Source organism: Monodelphis domestica, chromosome 1 (assembly GCF_027887165.1).
Source record: "Monodelphis domestica isolate mMonDom1 chromosome 1, mMonDom1.pri, whole genome shotgun sequence".
Taxonomy (NCBI): domain Eukaryota; kingdom Metazoa; phylum Chordata; class Mammalia; order Didelphimorphia; family Didelphidae; genus Monodelphis; species Monodelphis domestica.
This window is the reverse complement of record NC_077227.1, coordinates 10,388,657-10,396,741: the sequence shown is the minus strand read 5'-3', so window position 1 is coordinate 10,396,741 and position 8,085 is coordinate 10,388,657. Positions and strand designations below refer to the sequence as shown.

Sequence of the window (8,085 nt, the reverse complement as noted above, 5' to 3'; positions counted from 1 at the left end):
TGTGATTCCATCGAACTCAACTTTTACCCAATCAAACTCCTTGGAGATCCTGATTCTATTATTAAACAACTTTGTGGCATCTGCAAATTTAAGAAACATGGCACCCTTCTCTTTATCCAGGTCACTATGTCAGCATCAAACAATCTATAGCCAAGAAGACTCCTGGGTCATTTCAGAGAACTCCTTCCAGGTGGGCATGATTTTATCAATGGGTCTAGCCATTCAGCCAGGCCCAAACTCTTTCTATTAGCATCCAGCCTGTATCTCTCTCTCCTAGCTGCAGCGACAGCAAGAGTGATTTAGTCAAAAATGCATTGCTCAAATCAAAATAAACTGACTACACAATCCCCCAATCTGTGTCTAGGAGCCTTATCAGAGAAGGAAAGGAGTTTAATCTGGCTTTACTAGTTCTTGAACAAGAAAGGCTGGTTCTCAATGGTCAGTGTTTTCCTTTCTAAAATTTTGCTAAGAATCAGTCAAGCTCCCTGACCAAAGTCAACAAGCATTTATTAAGTGTTTACTGTATGCTAAGCATTTATAGGGTCCATATTTGTCTCCTGTTTGATGATCATTTTTTTAACTTTATGAATTTCTTTTTTCACTTTCTAACAAAGCTTTATTCTAATGACTCGTCTGTTTTTTTTTTTAAATTAATTAATTAATTTAGAATATTTTTCCATGGCTACAGATTCATGTTCTTTTCCTCCCTTCTTTCCTCTCCTGCCTCTGGGAACTGACAAGCAGTTGCACTGGGTTATACATGTATCATTGTTCAAAACTTATTTCCATGTTATTCATATTTGCAGTAGATGATCTTTTAGCATCAAAATCCTAATCACATCCCCATCGAACCACGTGATCGATCCTATGTTTTTCTTCTGCATTTCTGCTCCCACCATTCTTCTCTGGATGTGGAGAGCATCTTTCTCATGGGACCCTCAGGATTGTCCTGGACCATTGCATTGCTACAGTGGGGAAGTCTATTATATTCAATTGTGCTACAGTGTATCCGTATCCGTGTACAATGTTCTCCTGGTTCTGCTCCTCTCCCTCTGCATCACTTCCTGGAGGTTGTTCCAGTCTCCATGGAATTCCTCCAATTCATTATTCCTTTCAGCACAATAATATTCCATCACCAACATATACCACAATTTGCTCAGCCATTCCCCAATGGAAGGGCATCCCCTCATTTTCCAATTTTTGGCCACCACACAGAGCGCAGCTATGAATATTCTTGTACAAGTCTTTTCCCTTATGATCTCTTTGGGGTATAAACCCAGCAGTGCTATGACTGGGTCACAGGGAAGGCCTTCTTTTAGCACCCTTTGGGCATAATTCCAAATTGCCCTCCAGAATGGTTGGATTAATTGTGAATTTTTGGGGGGAGGACACCGAATACATCAGGCAAAAAACAAAGAGAAAACCGTTTGAATACAAAGTATGATTACAGCATAGGAATACCCAAAAGCACTGAATGAGAACAATTTTATTATTTAACATGATACCAATTTATATTCATCATCTCCCCAAATTGAGAAACTCTTTAATTCCAAGAATAGTTTCCAAATTGAGAACTTTAATGTAAATTTGAAAAAAAGTTCTACAAATTAATAAACAAACCCACTTGAATCCTTGCATAAAATATGCGAGATGTACCAGTCACCTCTCTCATAAACAAAAGATATTGGTGCCTCTCTTGGCCAGTGCAGCTTCTCTCATTCCTTCTTCTCCATTGTTTTCAAAGCTCATCACAGACCAGTCCTTTGGGTCCCTTAGATGTCATTCTCCCCAGGCTCGAGATTTGAACTCACTGAAGACAGCTGGCAATCCTCTGAGTCCCTCCTCACTTCATTTGCCTTTCCATTTCCTATTAACCATTTCTCTTCTGCCCTTTTTTACTCACATATCTTCCAGGGAGCCATCCTTGCGGAGATGCAAGTAGCTGCTCCCCAGCACCTATCCCAGCAGCCCCAGCTACTGAAGACTCAGAAGGAAAGAAGGCTCTGGCCACCCTGGTCCGTGGCTCTGACAAATGGCTCAGGACGAGAAACTGCGAAGATTTTATTAGTGCAGATGACCCAGCAGCAGAAGGGGCTTGAAGACTTTCCCTCTGACACCCGGCTGAGACCTCTTACATGGGTTGTCTTCCATTAATGGAATGTGAAGTCTCATTTCCAGAGCTTGGCACAGTCCCTGGCACATGGTAAGTCCTCAATAAACACTTTTTCTTCCATTCGTTCATTGACATCTGGAAGATCCCTGTAGCTCCCTCTTCCTCCCCAGTCTGAAGGTCATTTTCCTTGGTAGAGAAAGCCAGCTTGGACCACACCATCTTGCCCCCAAAGTCCTCCTGCCCTGTAGCCGCTGCAATCACTGATCCACTCCCCCACCGCAGCCCCTCCAAGTCCCATGAGGATCCCACCACCAACTGGCCCTTGTGGTTCTCTGCACCCAGGCTGAACTCTGGCTCGCCATTCTTGGAGGGACGCTCAGTTGCTAAGCAGCCCAGGACGGGTGACTTGATTGGAATAAAATCAAAACTATGGAATGTTTCTTGGACTTGCAAGGAATCTGTGAGTTTTCCCTTGTGTCCTCGTGCATGCCAGAGCCAATAGTCAAATGCCTTTGCCTACCAGGCCTCCGTTTCTGCTCAGGAAAAGAAGGGATCTGACCTCTAAGGTCCCTCCAACCCCAACTCCATGTAGATGGTTGCGACTGGAAGGCCTCTCCCAGCTCCAACCCTCTGGTCCAATGAAGTGGTGGGAAGGCGCTTGTGAAATGGTCCTGCCTAATGACTAGAGCTGGAGGTAAATCTGCCCCAAAGCCCGAGTGGCCGGGATACTTTTGTCATTGGAAATGTGGGGAGGAAATGGAGGTTTGAGGACAAGAGCTGGTGCGGTTGGTGGCTGGCCATTCGTCATGGCCGTGGGCTTTGTCCATCAGTGCCCATTTTGCCAATAAGAGGACGGGTCCAGAGCCAGAACTTCCAGACACAACAGAGAAGCCAAGTGACCAGGAGGCAGGAAGAGCAAAGCTTAGAGAGCAGCCTGGTGTGGCCGTGTGGCCCAGAGGGTAAAAGCCACAGGCCTAGGAGTTGGCAAAGGCCCTTCCCCTCAGGAGCGGAGTACTTTGCTGTCATTTCTTGAATGCAACTATAAAAGAACATGTGTGTTGCAATTGTGTGTGTACATACACATGCATGCACACACACGTAAGCCACCTCTCCCTAGTAGACTCCAGGAGATCAGGAATATCTTCTTATTTAACCTTTGGGCTGTCCCTGGTACCAAGCTCAGGGACTGAGGGTGGAGGAAAAGGGCAGAGAGTCAATCAAATGGCAATCTTAAAGCACCTACTCTGTTCCATTCTAAAGCTGGGCATTCAACAAAAGGCAAGGAACCTGCCCTCCAGCTCACAGAGCAGAGCATTCCTCAAGTGGAAAGTCCCTCTGCTAAAGCAAAAGTAAACCAGTAATTCACATGTGATAAAATCTTAGAAAGTGGCCCTGGGGGGCATTAAGAGATTAAGTGACTTACCCAGGGTCACACATTTGGGGGAGGCATGTCTGGAAGCCAGGTCTTCCCAACTCCATCCCAGAAGCCATCAGCAATAGCCAAGCAAGCAACTTGTGTCTTTTTAGGAAGTCCCATGCAGAGGGACAGTGGGGGGACTTGCTATCCCTTTCCGGCCCAGGTGCTTCCTCTATGTCTCTATTTATGAATAGAAGAGCCCACAGATCCCAAAGGGAAAACAGAGGCCCGAGGACAAGGCCAGCCAAACTTGAACATTTATATCCCAGGCAGGGAGGTCAGAGGGGACTCCCGTCACCAGTCTGCACTGGTCTATATGTGAACCACCATCCCCTTCTAGCACTGCCAGGGAATGACCATCTGACTCAAGGATGGAAGACCTCCGCTAGCTCACTGGTCCTTGGGACAGCTCAGAGTATGATGCGGTTTTCCCTGACATCCAACCGACAGCTTCCTTTGGATGGCTTCCACCTCTGCTCCTAGACTGCCTTCTGGGGCTGAGCAGAAAAAGGCCGACTGCTCCCTGCCCCATATGGAATTCCTTCAAACACTTTGAAGACTGCTGCTATTTGTCCCACAGCCTGCACCTTCTCTGACTTAATATCCCCTTCTCTAGGGCCCTTTCACTGATTGGTGATGGAGTATGAGCAGACTGACCCATTTAGGTGACTTTATTGACTGACTGTCCTAGACATCAGACCCACACCTTCCCTCCATCCTCTGCAACAATCTAGTCCTCCACTCTGGCTGTCTCACCATTTTGTCCCCATAGTACAAGTAGACTTGAGCAGGTAGGTGGCACAGTGGATAGAGCAATTGCAGGGAGGTAGGAAGACTCATCTTCTTCAGTTGAAATCTGGCCTCAGACACGTAACAGCTAAGTGGCCCTGGGCAAGTCACTTCACCTTGTTTGTCTCAGTTTCCTCATCTGTAAAATGAGCTGGAGAAGGAAGCAGCAAACCATGTATCTCTGCCAAGAAAACCCCAAGTGGCGCCATGAAGATTCAGACACAACTGAAAAATGACTTAGCAACAACAAAGGACAAGTGTAGTGACTCCACTGTTATGGATAAAGAAAATATTAGAGAAACGTCAGTGGATCATCCCCTTTTTTGTCCTTTTGTCTTTCTTCTAGGTTCATCCTACAAGGAGATGATCTGGCTCAAATCATTGGGCTCCATGCCAACCTTTCTGCAAAATCACTTTTTACTCCACCATTCCTTGTTGTTTTAAGTCAGGGTTATTCATGATTTCACAATTTTATTCTTCCATGAGATTTTGCCAATCAATTTATATTCTAAATTGGTGTCCCCTGTTGGCTGCTATATCTCTCCACTTGGCAAGGGGACAAGCATTTGCTGGTTGGTTTCTAGGTTCTGTTGGCCTGCTTGTGATGGAAACTGCAGTAGCCGGACTCTGTAAATGGTGATAGTCTCCATTGTTATCTGTTACTTTATCCATTTCCCATGTTCAGAATCTCATTTAAGTGGGTCTGGATTGACCTATTTTATGGTTTTTAGAGCTATTTAGAGCTAGAAGAGAACTCCGAGGCTACCTGGTCCAGTTCCTTATTTTACAAATGAGGTTATAGAGTGGCTTCCTCAAGGTAGTACATTGGTGAGGCTTGGATCAGAACTCAAACTTCTGACTCAAAGCCACTGTTTCCATCCTACTCTGCTACTTTCTTTAACATTAAGCCCCATTTCCTTATCTTTGTTATTTTCTACAGATTCTTTTATCTCTAATCAATTAAGGGTCTAACTGCATGCAGACTACTTTTCCTATTTCTTAAGATGCTGGCAGCTAGCTAGGTGGCTCAAGAAATAGAATGCTAAGCCTTGAGTCAGGGTTCAAATCTGTCTTCAGACATGTTCTTGTTGTGTGACCCTGGGCAAGTCATTTGACTCTAGTGGCCTAGCTCCTACCACTCTTTCTTTGGAGTGATATGTGCTATCGATTCTAAGACAGGAAGATCCCTTTAAAAAAAAGACATTGGTTTTACTTTATCTGGAAGAAGGGAGGTATTATGACATTTATTTATTGCCTGGATTCATTCTGGATTGCCTTATCAAATGCTTTGTAGGATTCCTTTACCTTCCACCCTTGGCCCTAGATGTTGAAGTCTAAGCTATGATAATCTTCATTTAGAACACTGCATCTCAGGTGACTTCCTCCTTGATGTCTGCAATGCGCATCTCCCCCTAGTCTTGAGCTTTTTTCAAAGCTCAAATGCCACCTCCTCTTTGCAGTCTTCCCTGATTTCCCTCTGCTGCTAGTGCCAACTTCCCAGATACTGGGATTTGCTTTGTGTCTTGTTCACACTTACATCTCCGTAGACATTTTCCCTCCTCCAGAGAACACTGGGCCCATTTCCTTCTTGTCTTTTCATCTCCCCGCCTAGAATATTTACTCTGGGCTTGCTGATTGCCTGAATTATCTTCTTGGTGGTCTTTTCAAATGAGTCATTAAACACTGAATAGACCAGCTTCCTTAGAGAGGATTTCCGTCTCCATTCATTGCAAGGACTTGTGTAAAAATCACAGCTTTTGGATTTCGGGGTTAGCTGGGCAGCTCATTCACTTTCCCCCTCACCTCTCTGAGGCAGCTGGACCGGGAGACCATCCCAGCTGTGTGACCCTGGACAAGTCACTGAATCCCCATTGCCTAGCCTTTGCTGCTCTCCTGCCTTGGACCCCACACTGCTTCTAAGACAGAAGGCAAAGGTTTAAAGAAATGAAAGAAATGAGAAAAGGGGGGTTCCGGGAAACCCGGGAAGACACAAAAACTGGGCAAGAGCGCAGGCAGAGGAAGCAGGAAGCCAGGGATTAGGCAGTAACCCCAACGTCTGCTGGGAAGGCTGGCCAAGCCCTTCTGGGGCACTTTTCTCCTTCGGGGGGGGTCCACCTGACAGCCAAGAAGCTGGAGCGTTTACAGCAGCCACAGCCAGGCAAACCCTCAGGGCAGGCAGGGAGGCGAAGCCGTCTCGAGGGTACCCGGCAGGTCTCAAAGCCGCCAGAGGTAGCGGGGTGCCTGCCTTAGGCACGGGCAAGAGAAGAACCCCAGCCAAGAAGGCTGCGCTCCCCCCAGGTCATCCTCTGAGCCCGGCCAGCTCCGGGCCGCTGGGCTCTGGAAGAGAGCGAGGCTGCCCACCTTGCGCCGTCCCGCCGCCTCGTTTACAGCCAGTTTGAGGACTTCCGCCGCTCTTGCGGGGCTCTGGATTCCAGCTGCAGACCAGCCGGCTTTGGGGCCCAAAAGTTTTCTTTTCCTCTTTAACCTCCAAGCGGGCGGTGGGAAGGCGACCGTCGAGGCTCTTCTCTGAAGACGAAAGTACTACGAAGGCGGGTTCCAACAATGAAGGAGCCTTTAGGGAGCAGAGGCGGGCTCGGACCCCGGGAACAACGGGGGCCCGAGCTAGGGACTGCCTGGTGACTTTGAGAGTGAAAAGAACAGGAAAGTCCCTCCGCCAGTGCAGGCTGCCCCGCTGGAGGCCAACCTCCCTCCTCGGGCTGCTTCATCTTCAGCAGCAGCCCACCGCTCCGTCCTGGGGCTAGGAGCGCTCCCGGAGCCTCCCCGCCCCTTCCTCCCTATCCGAGCCACTTTCAGCTCCAGCCCCAGAGCCCGAGGAAGGTACCTCCATTTACCTGCTGGAGGCCTCGAGATGCTGAGGGGGCGGCCCCGCCCCTGGGAGGGGGAGGAGGAGGAGGCGGGCGGACAGGGGCGGGGCCGGGCTCAGGCGGCTGCGGGGCGGGGCCGGACGGGGGGCCCGGGAGTACCCGGAGTCTGGCTGCAGAGGAAGAGGTTTGGTCCTGGCCAGCCTCTGGCGCAGGTAGCTGCTCGGGGCAGGGGTCCGGGAGGAGGCGGAGCCGGAGCTGGAGCCGGAGGCGAGGGTGGGGGCCGGCCCGGACGCACTATTGCCATCCCGAGAGCAGGGGAGGAAGAAGTAGGCGCCCCGGGATCCTGCGGCCGCTGGCGGACTGGGGAGCGGCTAGGCGTCCCGGCTCTTCCTCTGCTCCCCGAGGCCCTCTGATGCCCGGCGGGCCCGCGGGGGACTGACCGGCCCCCGGGCCCCGACGAGGGACTCTGCGCATCCCGGGCTGCCGGTGAGCTGACGTGTGAGTGCGTGTGCCTATGTTTATGAGTGTGCGTGTGCGTGCGTGGGGCCGGGGGGCGCTTGTCCGCCGAACTTCTGCACGTGTGTCCTTGTACTGAGGGGGGGGCTGGGGGAAGGGCCGGGGGCCGGGCCCTCTGCGGGCGGGGGCTCGGGGGGAGGGGAGGAGAGGAGAGGAGCGGCGCGGAAGTGTGCGCAGTGCCGGCGGCTCCCTCCTCCCTCCTGGGTGGCTACGGAGTACCCAGGTGTCCCGGCAAGGAAGCGAGGCAGCCAAGTAGGGGAAGGGGACCTGCTCAAGGTCACCCACACCCCGAGAGAGGAACGCGTGAGCCAGGCCCGGAGCTCAACTCCCAAGCCGGTGCTGAGCCGTTCTGTGGCCGCTCTGGGGAGGGAAGCGAGCGGGCTGCGGCCCCTTGGGGAGCCCGGCTGGGTCTGCTACCCAGCCTG

The 8,085-nt window shown here is 50.4% G+C and overlaps 1 protein-coding gene across 14 annotated transcripts in view; it reads left to right on the top strand.

Annotated features, from left to right (window-relative positions):
• Positions 1-1,562: 1,562 nt before the first annotated feature.
• STAMBPL1 (STAM binding protein like 1) overlaps positions 1,563-8,085 on the top strand; it is a 45,648-nt gene continuing 39,125 nt past the window's right edge. For 10 of the 14 annotated variants that reach the window (XM_056795490.1, XM_056795488.1, XM_056795483.1 and 7 more), the window contains exon 1: positions 1,563-7,630. The gene's annotated coding sequence lies outside the window, so the exon portion shown is untranslated. Of the gene's footprint in view, positions 7,643-8,085 lie in introns of all 14 variants that reach the window. The other 4 variants (XM_056795467.1, XM_056795454.1, XM_056795472.1 and 1 more) reach the window with 1 other exon arrangement.